The following is a 13367-nucleotide window of genomic DNA, read 5'->3' as shown; positions in this document are numbered from 1 at the left end:
TCACAGTCGGAATCATCAGAAATACTTCTCTTCCTGTTCCGGAACTGTTACCTCTGGTGTGGCCAGGAACAATTTTGGCTCCTCCTATTTCTCATCTACATGCTGTCTCTTGGTAACATTTGAAAAGAGAGAGTCAGTTCCCATGTGTGTACTGATAACACCCAACTCTATCTCACCACGACCTCTCACCCTCTCCACTACCAACCTGCTAACCCAACATACAGGACAAGGATGGACAGAGTTTCTCAACTTATATATTGGGTAGACTAAAAACATAATGTTCCATCCCCAGTTCCCTAGCTATTGACTCCATTGCTCTCTTTGACAATAGTCCAAGGTTGAATCAGACTGTTTGCAGCATGTTTGACTGCAAAGTGAACTTCCGACCAGATATCTGCACAAGACCATTTATTTCCAGCTCTGTAATAGTAGCTGACTTGCCTCAACTCATCCTATGCTGAAATCATTATTTGCTACCCCTACCAATGCACTCCTGGTCTGCCTCCCACATCCAAACCTCTCCTGTCCATCCATCACCCTGTACTATTGACCTACACTGGTTCCTGCTCAAGCTGTACATTGATGTTAAGGTTCTCATTCTAGTCTTCAACTCCCTCAATGGCTTCAGCCTTCCTTATCTCTGCAATCTCCTCCAGTCCCACAACTCACAGATAGCTGTACCCTTCTAATTCCAGCCTTTTGAACATCCCCAATTTTAATCACACCATCATTGGACCATGTCTTCGGCTGCCTAGATCCTAAGCTCTGGAAATTAGGCACTAAACAGAGGCCTCGGCCTCTTGCTCAGATGGATGCAAAATGTTATATTTTTAACCCTTCAAAAGCATGGAGTACTCCAGATTACTTGGTCAACATCAACCAAAATACCAATCTCAAAAAACAGTTCATCTGCTCACTGCTTGGCTGCTTATGGGACCTTGCTGAGTACTGAATACCATGTTTCTATATGGAAATTATCCAGAGATGTGTGTAGGGATCTAACCTCATTTCTATTTCATCACATGCTCTCAAATTTTCTTTCTTGACTTCAGAAGAGAACAAATGGAGTGTGAAACACAAATGCATTGAACAATAAAAAAAAAGTAAACATAGGTGTTCTCAAATATAAAGAAAATAACGATGCAGTGATCCAAAATATACATTTGTGTCCATCTTGGATAAGGAAAGATAATGGAATAACCCAGGGCATGCTGTTCTGTGAATTAAACTTTTTTTAAAACATCCCTTTGTATATTACATCAATTACTGAAGTCAAAGCTACAATATATTATAGCAATATTGCAGCTGACTTACAATATCGGAGAATAGGTACCAAGAACGATCATACAACCACAACCTAATCAGAAAAGCTCACATGACATGTGCAAAGCTTGAGCAGTTTATTATTTGTTTGAACCCCAAGATGTTACATTCTGAAGTCGCTGATTCTTAGAAATATATAACGTTATTATTGGCCACAATTAATGTATAACTGATCATTTAACTTGTTCACTTAGTTTTAAACAAATATTTACCAAGAATAGGAGAGACACTAGCTTAAGTAGAAAACATTTGAAGGGATCAAAACATCAAAAATCAGGGGATAACTCCATAAAACAAGTCAGCAGACATTGATCATTCTTCCAAGAACAAATAGCAATGTATAAAAAAAACACTGTGCACCCATGCACTATACAGCATTCCTTAAAACCAAATGTTATGCCACCAACTTCGGTTGGAATTAACCTAAGAAACTGAGACCGTACATTTCAAGACATAGATGGGAAAAATAGGACAGAACTTTTCCCCTTAGTAAAGAGGTCAATCTTGGGGATAGATTTAAGGCAAAGAACAGGAGGGGATTTGAGGAAAAACATTTTCACCCTGAGGGTGGTCGGAATCTGGAACTCACTGTCTGAAAATGTGGTAGAGGTGGGAACCCTCAACATTTGAGAAGCAATTACATGTTTGTTTTTTTTTATAATTCATTTACGGGATGTGGACATCACTGATTAGGCCAGCATCTATTGCCCATCCCTAGTTGCCCTTCAGACGGTGGTGGTGAGTTGCCTTCTGGAATTGCTGTAGTTCTTGAGATGTAGGTGCACCCACTGTGTTGTTAGGGAGGGAATTCAAGGATTTTGCCCCAGCGACAGTGAAGGAATGGCGATATATTTCCAAGTCAGGGTGGGAATGACTTGGAGGGAAACCTCCAGGTGGTGGAGTTCTCGGGTACCTGCTGCTCTTGTTCTTCTAGATGTGGTGGTCGTGGGTTTGGAAGGTGCTATCTAAGGAACCTTGGTGAGGTGCTGCAGTGCATTTTGTAGATGGTACACATGGCTGCCACTGTTTTTCGGTGGTGGAGGGTTTGAATGTTTGTCCTGGATGGTGTAGAGCTTGTTGAGTGTTGTTTGGAGCAGCATGCGTCCAGGCAAGTGGAGAGTATTCCATTACACTCTTGACTTGTGCCTTGTAGATGGTGGACAGGAGGCAAGTTAACTTGCCGTAGGATTCCTAGACTTTGATATGACTTGGTAACCACAGTATTAATGGGGCTAGTCCAGTTCAGTAACTGGTAACCCCCAGGATGTTGACTATGGGTGGGGGTGGGGAGAGGAATGATTCAGCGATGGCAATGCCATTGAATGTCAAGGGCGATGGTTAGATCCTCTCTTGGAGGAGTCATTGCCTGGCACAACTGGAACTTGCCACTTGTCAGCCCAAGCCTGAATTTTGCCCAGGTCTTGCTGCATTTGGACATGGACTGCTTCATTATCTGAGGAGTCGCGAATGCAGTCATTCGCAAATATTCCCACTTCTGACCTCATGATGGAAGGAAGGTCATTGATGAAGCAGTTGAAGATGGTTGGGCCTAGGACACTACTCTGAGGAACTCCTGCAGTGATGTCCTGGAGCGGAGAGGATTGTCCTCCAACCACCACAACCATTTTCCCTTTTGCCAGGTTATGACTCCAACCAGCAAAGAGTTTGCCTCCTGATTCCCATTGACTCCAGTTTAGCTAGGGCTACTTGGTGCCATACTTGGTCAAATGCTGCCTTGATGTCAAGAGCAGTCACTCACCTCACCTCTGGCATTCAGATCTTTTGTACACGAGTACTTGAAGCGCCATAATATACAAGGCTATGGACCAAATGCTGGAAAATGGGATTAGAATAAATAGGTGCTTGATGACGCCTCTTTTTATCCTGTAAAACTCTGATTCTATAAGTTCCAAGGCCAGCTTTTGAATGGTCACGCCGTCCAATTTTTCAATTGACTGCACCATCACCCTCACTCTCTTAAACCACATAATGGGTACAGAACACTTCACACTTGAAGGTATGGTAGCACGGGCAGCACGGTAGCATTGTGGATAGCACAATTGCTTCACAGCTCCAGGGTCCCAGGTTCGATTCCGGCTTGGGTCACTGTCTGTGCGGAGTCTGCATATCCTCCCAGTGTGTGGGTGGGTTTCCTCCGGGTGCTCCGGTTTCCTCCCACAGTCCAAAGATGTGCAGGTTAGGTGGATTGGCCATGATAAATTGCCCTTGTGTCCAAAATTGCCCTTAGTGTTGGGTGGGGTTATTGGGTTATGGGGGTAGAGTGGAGGTGTTGACCTTGGGTAGGGTGCTCTTTTTAAGAGCCGGTGCAGACTCGATGGGCCGAATGGCCTCCTTCTGCACTGTAAATTCTATGTATGCCTACCACGTAGCTTAATAAACACTTATTCATTCCTTCACAGGCAATAATCATTCCTTCACAGGCAATAATGTGAGATTGTGACAGCGACAATAGCAAAATGAAAACTGCTTTAATTCAGGAAGTTGTTCAGTCTCTGAAAATAAATATAGACTGTCAAAAAAGCACAATGTTAAAAAGGTACAAAATATGCATACATTAATTCATTAACTGGTTTAATATTAGTGACATAGCAACATATCTGCCAGTATACAGAATTGACAATTGTGGATCATGCTTTCAACAATATTACGCATTTTATAAAAGAGATGAGAGAGGAACAAAAGCTTCAGTGACAGGTGAGCGTTAAGTAACTTGAGAGGCAAATGGGTTTAAGTAGGGCATTCTAGAATATGGCCAAAGGCTTTGGTGCCAAATGTAGCAAGGGGTCAGAGAAGAATCCAAGGAGAAACAATTCAACTACAGATGTAGGCTGAATGAGGTTTAGCAATGACGTGAAGGTGAGGATTTTAATACACTGGAGCACAAGGCACCATTGTAGGACAACAAGAAATGGTGGTAATGGATGAACCTGATTTAATGCGAGGCAGAAATGTACATAATAAAAAACAGAAAATGCTGCAAAGGCAAAAAGAATTGATGTTTCATGCCTGTAATGTTATCTTACAAACCTGAAACATCAACTCTGTTTCTCTCCCTACAAATGATGCCGGATCTGCTGAATAATTAGTTGTTTTTTTTGTTTTTATTTCAGATGTCCAGTATTTTACTTTTGTATTGTTGTAGAGTGTAGGTGGCCAAGTGTACGGAGTATGGAAAGTTAACATGGAGAATACTGGAGGAATCAAGCCTAGAACTGTCAGAAAAATGATTTTCAGAGGTATTAAACAGTCTTTAATGATAGATAGCAAGTTTGATTTAAAACTCACTTAGGCACAATGTTTCCCATAATTCAAGAACAAATGAATAACTGAAATCGGTCTCTGCAACAAACTAATTTTCCTGTAACATTCATCCTCCAGATTTGTCTTGCTACGTGGGTCTAAATGTTGGGCAATAAAAGTAACCTCTTGAAAACATAGGAATTGGAATCTGTTAAAGGGGGAATTGCTGTTGCAAAACATTTATAAAGCTCTGGTTAGGCCAAAACTAAGAGTATTGCATCCAGTTCTGGTTACCACACTTTGAGGAAGGATGTGACAGTCCTTAAGAAAGATAGAGGAGATTTACCCGAATTCTCCAGTATGAGAGATTTCAAGCTACAATATTAAGTTGGAGGAGTTGGGGTTGTTCTTCTTGGACCAAAGGAGTCAAGGGAGATCTCAGCCCCAGAGGTTGTGACAGGTTTCGAGAATGTAGACAAAGAAAAGCGGTTTCCATTATCTCATGATAAAAGGACCAAGGGGTACAGATTTAACGTTTTGGGCAAGAGCTAGCGGAGAGGAGTGGGTGGGAAGGAAGTGGCGATCTGAAGAATGTTGTTTTTATGCAGCAAGTTGCACTAACCTGGACCTCACTGCTGGTCAGGGATGGTGATAGTGACGGTAGAAGCAGAGAAAATGACATAGGGTGTGGAGATGGGAAAAATGCTCCTCAGGAATTTGTTTTGACAAACAAGATTTTTGGCAGTAAATTGTCCACACAATTATGCCATCAGGCAGATGTTAAATATATAAATGGGGGTGGAGCAAGAGCAAAAAAAGGTCCATGGACATCACCTGGGACTGGTTACAAAGTGGCACTGACCAAGGTTTGGACCAGGTCTCCTTCCCATCTCCCTTCATCTGGGTCACAGGGTGCAAAATCTAAGAAGAGGAAAAAAACACATTTGGGAAAAAAATAATCAGACCATGATTTCAGCGATCCCCTGGTGTAAAACACATCTGCAATATTCAAGCATTTTGCTAAAAATTATGTTTCTTCCCTCCTTCAATAAATACTGTTATTTAAAGACATCATCTCATCCCATCTGCATGCAAATTGCATAATTATTGTAATTAATAGGTGTAGGTGGGCTGGGATTGCTAGGCTAGTGACACAAGTGATCTATTTTAAGAAAACCACAGAGCAGAAACCACAGTTATCAGGTACCAAGAAGACACTTCAACAACAACAACAACACCCAGGAAACAGAACTGGGTCAGCCTCATGCTGGCCTGATGGTGGCCTATAGAACGCTCATTTCAAAGTGTTTATGATGTTCAGGAAGTATCTTTGATGTTGTTTGAATTTTTTTTTTAAAAAAGGGTGCGCTATGTAATTTGGATACAACTAAACTAGGTAATTAGCTTGATCGTCACCTTTTGATGCTCAGAAGGTTGAGATTCTTATTTGGTCGGTAGTCATTTACTGAAAATGAAAAACATAACCAAACTACTCAAATTAGAAAATTGGACAAAACATCCATGAAGACCAGAGATTCCTGGCTAGATGATTCCAACTAATATTGACAATATATATAATAATCTTTTTTAATAATCTTAATTGTCACAAGTAGGCTTACATTAACACTGCAATGAAGTTACTGTGAAAAGCCCCTAGTCACCACATTCCGGCGCCTGTTCCGGTATAGAACATAGACAGCGCAGTACAGGCCCTTCGGCCCTCGATGTTGCGCCGACCTGTGAAACCACTCTAAAGCCCATCTACACTATTAGAACATAGACTAAGGGCGATTTTGGACACTAAGGGCAATTTAGCATGGCCAATCCACCTAACCTGCACATCTTTGGACTGTGGGAAGAAACCGGAGCACCCGGAGGAAACCCATGCACACACGGGGAGAACGTGCAGACTCCGCACAGACAGTGACCCAGTGGGGAATCGAACCTGGGACCCTGGAGCTGTGAAGCAATTTAATGCCAAATTATCTAACAGCATGTGTTTCGGGATTTGTGGGGGGAAACCGGAGCACCCGGAGGAAATCCACGCAGACACGGGGAGAACGTGCAGACTCCACACGGACAGTGACCCAAGCCGAGAATTGAACCTGGGACCCTGGAGCTGTGAAGCAACAGTACTACCCACTGTATTGAAAATCATACAGCTAAAGGATGATGAAATCTTCCCCCTCATTAGCCCTGCTTTAGCCACGAACAAGGTTGTTGTTCAAATGCTTGTTCTTTGCTAATATTTGTAATTTTCACCAACTGGAGGAAAATTATATTACTTCAGCTAGTGCAAATAGCCTACCATTTTAGAAGGAGGGGAAGAAACGAGTAAGGCTTTTAAAGTAATGAGTGAATTTTAAATTTAATTTTCAGGTGTGGCAAGGCGGGCATTTGCTCATCTGTAGTTGCCCTGAGAAGGCAGTGGTGCACTTTACTTTCAAGTCATTTGAAGTCCATATGGTGTTCTTTTGATGCAACGGAGGGCCTAATGAAGGCACTTCAACAGGCCATTAAGAATCAAACATTTGGTGTGTAACATAGAACAGTACAGCACAGACTCTTCAGCCCTCGATGTTGTGCCTACTGAAGTCACATACAGACCACACCAGGTAAGGAGGACAGATGTCTTTCCTCAAAAGGTTATTAGTCAACCAGTTTGTTTTTTATGATAATCTGACAGCTTCATGGTCATTCTTACTGATACCAGGTTTATATTCAAGATTCTTTTAAAACAGAATCCAAACTTTCAAACTGCCTTCACTGCATTTGAACTGGCTTGAGATTAATAGTCCAGGTCATGGATTTCCAGTCCAGTAACATAACTATTACTGCACGGTACCCATGATATTGTAAATTCAAAGTTTATGATTAGGAAGTGTCTAATGTATAAACAATTGCTAAAAAAAAAAATCTAAATATATACATAGAGATAAAAAGCTTATACTTGCTATGGAAGGAAAAATTGTTCACACAACCTTGGAACAGAAATTTACTAAGACCGTTTAACATTAATTCAGGAACAAAAGAGATCATATCAAACCAATCTACTGGAGTTTGACAAATATATTACTAAATTGCTGTTCAGGGGTCATGCAGTTCATGTTATGAATAGGGATTCTTAAAGCTTCTGACAAGGTTCCAAAATAAATGATTAATGACCAAAGCAGGAGGCATGACCCATTGTTGAAATATGGTGTTGGATAAATCACGAATGCTAAATGTAACAATTCATCCAAATAAAAGTAATGAAATGAAGTTACCAGGAAAGGCCACCGAAGCAAACAGTATAAATGAGCTCAAAACACCACACCATGCAGTGTTTTGCGGTGGTGGAGGTGGCCCATCATTGACTGGTGGCAGCAGCTGTCAACGAGGTTGCCCGTCCGGTGCAATCCTTGACGCCAGTGGGGGTTTGCTGTTGGCAGGACTGGACAATCCCGTCAGCAAGAAAATTCCAGCCATCAATTCGATGAGAGAAGGATTAGGGCAGAAGACAGATGCTCAATTGGCTGTAAACTGTGCGATGAGGCATTTTACTGAATATATTGGCCTCTTTTTTTTTTTAAAAACCTAGTTTTTCCTGTCCCAGGATGATATTGTGAGGAATCTCTTGATCTGTTGCATAAAGCATTATAACAGAATGGGATACATTAAAAAGAACAAAAAAAAAATCTCCTCTTTTTGGGCTTCTGCCTGAAAAGAGAGGAGTTAAACGACAATTTGTAACAGTCCTGCAATGAAGCAGAAGGCAAACCTTTTAAAAAAAAATATATATATATTTATTCAATTTTTCAACAAATTTTCAACACAACCTCCCCATAACAAAAAGAAACAAGAACACAACAATCAGAAATTATACATTGGGTTTCCCCCATATACAATAACCCCCCATATAACATTTAAAAGCCCAAATAGGGAGAAAAAAAACATCTTCACCCAAACACCACCCCAAAAGAAACCCCCCGTCCCCTGGGCTGCTGCTGCTGCTGACCTCCTACCGCTCCGCAAGAGAGTCTAGGAGCGGTTGCCACCGCCTGGAGAACCCTTGCACAGACCCTCGCAAGGCAAACTTTATCCTCTCCAGCTTGATGAACTCTGCCATGTCATTCATCCAAGCTTCCACACTAGGGGGCTTCGCATCTTTCCATAGTAGCAAAATCCTCTGCCAGACTACCAGGGACGCAAAGGCCAGAATACCTGCCTCTTTCACCTCCTGCATTCCCGACTCGTCCAATACCCCAAATAATGCTAATCCCCAGCTCGGCTTGATCCGGGCGTTCACCACCTTGGACATAGTCCTCACAAAACCACTCCAAAACCCATCCAGCACCGGGCACGACCAGAACATATGGACGTGATTTGCCGGGCTCCCCGAGCACGTCCCACATCGGTCCTCCACCCCAAAGAACCTACTCAACCTCGCCCCTGTCATATGTGCTCTGTGTGTAACTTTGAACTGTATTAGGCTGAGCCTGGCGCAAGAGGAGGAAGAATTATCCCTACTCAGGGCATCAGCCCACAGACCCTCATCTATCTCTTCCCCAAGCTCCTCCTCCCACTTGTCCTTTAATTCCTCCACCGAGGCCTCCTCCTCTTCCTTCAGCTCCTGGTAAATCGCCGAAACCTTGCATTCTCCAACGCATACACGCGAAATCACCCTGTCCCGATGTAGCGCACAAAGACTCCATGAGACGAATAGAGTGAAGTCGATGAGGCTTTATTAAGCGTGTTTGTTCCCCCGCAGCTCGATAGTAAACTGGCCTGCAGGGGAAGACTCCAGCTTCTTATACTCCGCCTTCAGGGCGGAGCTTGAGGTCAACGGCCAACCAGGACCCGGGATCTGTCAGCCAATGACATTAGGGCTTCCAGTCCCACATGACCCCCAATACATACTACCACACCCGAATCCCACGTGTCGGAAGCAGCGGGAATTCCCTCACCTGCCGCCTCACAAACGCCTTCACTTGCATGTACCTGAAAGCGTTTCCCAGGGATAGCCCAAACTTCTCCTCCAGCGCCCCTAGGCTCGCAAATGTCCCATCGATGAACAGGTCCCCCATTCTTCTAATCCCTGACCGATGCCAGCTCTGAAACCCCCTATCCATTCTTCCCGGGACGAACCGTTGGTTCTCCCGAATCGGGGACCAAACCGAGGCTCCCACCTCGCCGCTGTGTCGCCTCCACTGCTCGCAGATCTTCAGCGTCGCCGCCACCACCGGACTCGTGGTATACCTTGTCGCCGAGAACGGCAGCGGTGCCGTCACCAGCGCCCTCAGGCTCGTGCCAACACAGGACACCATCTCTAGCCTCTTCCACGCCGCCCCCTCTCCCTCCATTACCCACTTACGGATCATCGCCACATTGGCTGCCCAATAATAGCCACACAAATTTGGCAGCGCCATCCCCCCCCCCCCCCCCCCCCGTCCCTGCTACGCTCCAAAAACACTCTCTTCACCCTCGGGGTCTTAATCGCCCACACAAATCCCATGATGCTCCTGCTTACCCGTTTGAAAAAGGCCTCGGAGATCATAATGGGAAGGCACTGGAACACAGAGAAACCGCGGGAGGACCGTCATTTTGACCGACTGCACCCTACCCGCTAGCGAGAGTGGCAGCATATCCCATCTTTTAAAATCCTCCTCCAACTGCTCCACCAATCGCGTCAAATTGAGCTTGTGCAGGGCCCCCCAACTCCTAGCTACTTGGATCCCTAGGTACCGAAAGCTCCTTTCCACCCTCTTCAGCGTTAGCTCGTCTATCCCCCTCCCCTGGTCCCCTGAATGCACCACAAACAGCTCACTCTTCCCTACGTTGAGTTTATACCCCGAAAAGTCCCCAAACTCCCTAAGGATCCGATGACCTCTGCCATCCCCTCCACTGGGTCCGCCACATACAACAACAGGTCGTCAGCATACAACGACACCCGGTGTTCCTCTCCCCCGGACCAGTCCCCTCCATTTCCTGGACTCCCTCAGTGCCATGGCCAGTGGCTCAATTGCCAGTTCAAACAACAAGGGGGATAAGGGGCACGCCTGCCTCGTCCCCCCGGTACAGCCGAAAGTACTCCGACCTCCGCCGGTTCGTAGCCACACCCGCCACTGGGGCTCTATATAGCAGCCTGACCCAACTGATGAACCCCTCCCCGAACCCAAACCTCCGCAACACTTCCCAAAGATACTCCCACTCCACCCAATCAAAGGCCTTCTCCACGTCCATAGCTGCCACTACCTCTGCTTCCCCCTCCACCCAGGGCATCATAATCACTATGAGGAGCCTCCGCAGATTAGTATTCAGCTGCCTACCCTTCACAAATCCCGTATGGTCCTCATGAATCACCCCCAGGACAGTGCTCAATTCTCGTAGAAAGCACCTTCGCCAGCAACTTAGCGTCAACATTGAGGAGCGAGATCGGTCGATACGACCCACATTGCAATGGATCCTTGTCCCGCTTCAAGATCAAAGAAATCAGCGCCCTGAACATTGTCGGGGGCAAGGTCCCCCCCTCCCTCGCCTTATTAAAAGTCCTCACTAGCAAAGAGCCCAGCAGGACCACGTATTTCCTGTAGAATTCAACCGGGAACCCTTCCGGCCCCGTGACCTTCCCCGCCTGCATGCTCCCCAATCCTTTAACCAGCTCCTCCAGCCCAATCGGCGCCCCCAAACCAGCCACCTCCTCCTCCTCCACCCTCGGGAACCTCAGCTGATCTAGGAATCGTCGCAACCCCATCTCCCACACTGGGGGCTCAGACCTGTACAGATCCCCATAGATGTCCCTAAATACCTTGTCTATTCTCACCGCACTCCGCACCGTATTGCCCCCTCTATCCTTAACTCCACCAATCTCCCTCGTTGCCTCCCTCTTACGAAGCTGATCTGCCAGCATCCGACTCGCCTTCTCCCCATACTCGTACGTCGCCCCCTGGGCTTTCCTCAACTGTGCCTCTGCTTTCCCAGTGGTCAACACGTCGAATTCCGTCTGGAGGTTCCGTCGCTCCTAAGTAGCCCCTCCTCGGGGGCCTCTGCGTACCTCCTGTCCACACTTAAAATCTCCCCCACCAACCTCTCCCTCTCCCTCCCCTCGGGCCCTAATGGAGATTAGCTCTCCCCTGACCACCGCCTTCAACGCCTCCCAGATTACCCCCACTTTCACCTCCTCGTTGTCGTTGGCGTCCAAATATCTTTCAATACACCCCCGAACCCGCGCGCACACCCCCTCATCCGCCAACTGTCCCGCATCAAGGCGCCACAGCGGGCGCTGGTCCCTCTCCTCCCCAACTCCAGCTCCACCCAATGCGGGGCGTGGTCAGAGATGGCTATGGCCGAATACTCCGTTCCCTCCACTTTCGGGATTAGCGCCCTACTCAAAATGAAAAAATCTATCGGGCAGTACGCTCTATGGACGTGGCAAAAGAAGGAAAATTCCCTGGCCAGCGGCCTGGCAAACCGCCATGGATCCACTCCCCCCATCTGGTCCATAAACCCCCTGAGCACCTTGGCCGCAGCCGGCCTCTTACCCGTCCTGGACCTAGAACGGTCCAGTGCTGGGTCCAGCACCATGTTGAAGTCCCCCCCATTATCAAGCTTCCTACCTCCAGATCCAGAATCCGACCCAGCATGCGTTTCATAAATCCGGCATCATCCCAATTCGGGGCATATACGTTCACCAGTACCACCTGCAACGTACCACTCACCATCACATATCGACCTCCATTATCCACTACAATATTCAGTGCCTCGAACGACACCCGCTTCCCCACCAGTATTGCAACCCCTCTGTTCTTTGCATCCAGCCCTGAATGAAAGACCTGCCCTACCCATCCCTTTCTCAGCCTAACCTGATCTGCCACCTTCAAGTGTGTCGCCTGGAGCATAACCACGTCTGCCTTCAGTCCTTTTAAGCGCACAAACACCCGGGCCCTCTTGACCGGCCCGTTCAGGCCCCTCACATTCCAAGTAAGTTATCAGCTGGATTGGGGGGCTACTCGCGCCGCCGCCCCCCCCCCACCCCCGTGCCGCCGCCCACCCCCGGTGCCGCCCCCCCCCCCCGACTAGCCATCTCCTTTTCTAGGCCAGCCACGTGACCGCGCCTCCCGTACCCTCCAGTCCCCCCGGCGGCGGACCCCCGCCCCGACTACCTCTCCTACTTCCAGCTCCCCTTTGGCCAATGCAGCAGCAACCCAGTCCTCCCCCCCGCACCGATAGATCCTCATCTAGCTATTGGGCTCCCCCCATGACACTCCCGTAAGTTAGCTGACTCCTGCTGACCCTGGCCTCTCCCGCCATTCCATCGACCCCCCAAGTGTGAGGATCCCCCCCTCTTGGCAATCAGAGTGCGCTCCTCTCCCCGGCCCCGCCCCCATCATTCCCTAACGCGGGAAAAAGCCCGCGCTTTCCTGAGCCGGCCCTGGCCCTGCCCCCTCTGGCGCAGCTCCTTTTTGCGGCCTTACCCCAACTCCCCATCCCCGGCCCTCCACCCCCCCCCCTGCCTCCGTGGGGCCCTGCCCCTCCAACACCGACGCTCACACTCTCCCACAGCCCCCACATCAAATCCATTCACCCATCCCCACCCAGCACTCAAAGAAAAAGAAAAAGAACATTCCCCAAACGCCGTAAACACAGTAATCATCCCCCCACGACAAACCCTCAATTTGAGTCCAACTTTTCAGTCTCTATCATGCCTCATCAGGCGTTTCAAAATAGTGGTGCCGAACATGGAACGTGTCCCTTTCTAGGAGTCTTCGGCGGATATCTGAGGAGCTCATACCTGCTACGAAAGC

At 47.2% G+C, this 13367-nt stretch overlaps 1 protein-coding gene across 4 annotated transcripts in view; it reads right to left on the bottom strand.

Annotated features, from left to right (window-relative positions):
• The window catches only part of rc3h2 (ring finger and CCCH-type domains 2), a 193627-nt gene that overhangs the window by 127882 nt on the left and 52378 nt on the right, over positions 1-13367 (bottom strand). For 3 of the 4 annotated variants that reach the window (XR_011937645.1, XM_072488391.1, XM_072488393.1), the window contains exon 2: positions 5419-5505. The gene's annotated coding sequence lies outside the window, so the exon portion shown is untranslated. The remainder of the gene's footprint in view (positions 1-5418; positions 5506-13367) is intronic. The other variant, XM_072488392.1, reaches the window with a different exon arrangement.

This window comes from Scyliorhinus torazame, chromosome 22 (assembly GCF_047496885.1).
Source record: "Scyliorhinus torazame isolate Kashiwa2021f chromosome 22, sScyTor2.1, whole genome shotgun sequence".
In the NCBI taxonomy this organism is placed as follows: Eukaryota; Metazoa; Chordata; class Chondrichthyes; order Carcharhiniformes; family Scyliorhinidae; genus Scyliorhinus; species Scyliorhinus torazame.
The sequence above is the reverse complement of the archived record's forward strand: the minus strand, read 5'-3'. Positions and strand labels throughout refer to the sequence as shown.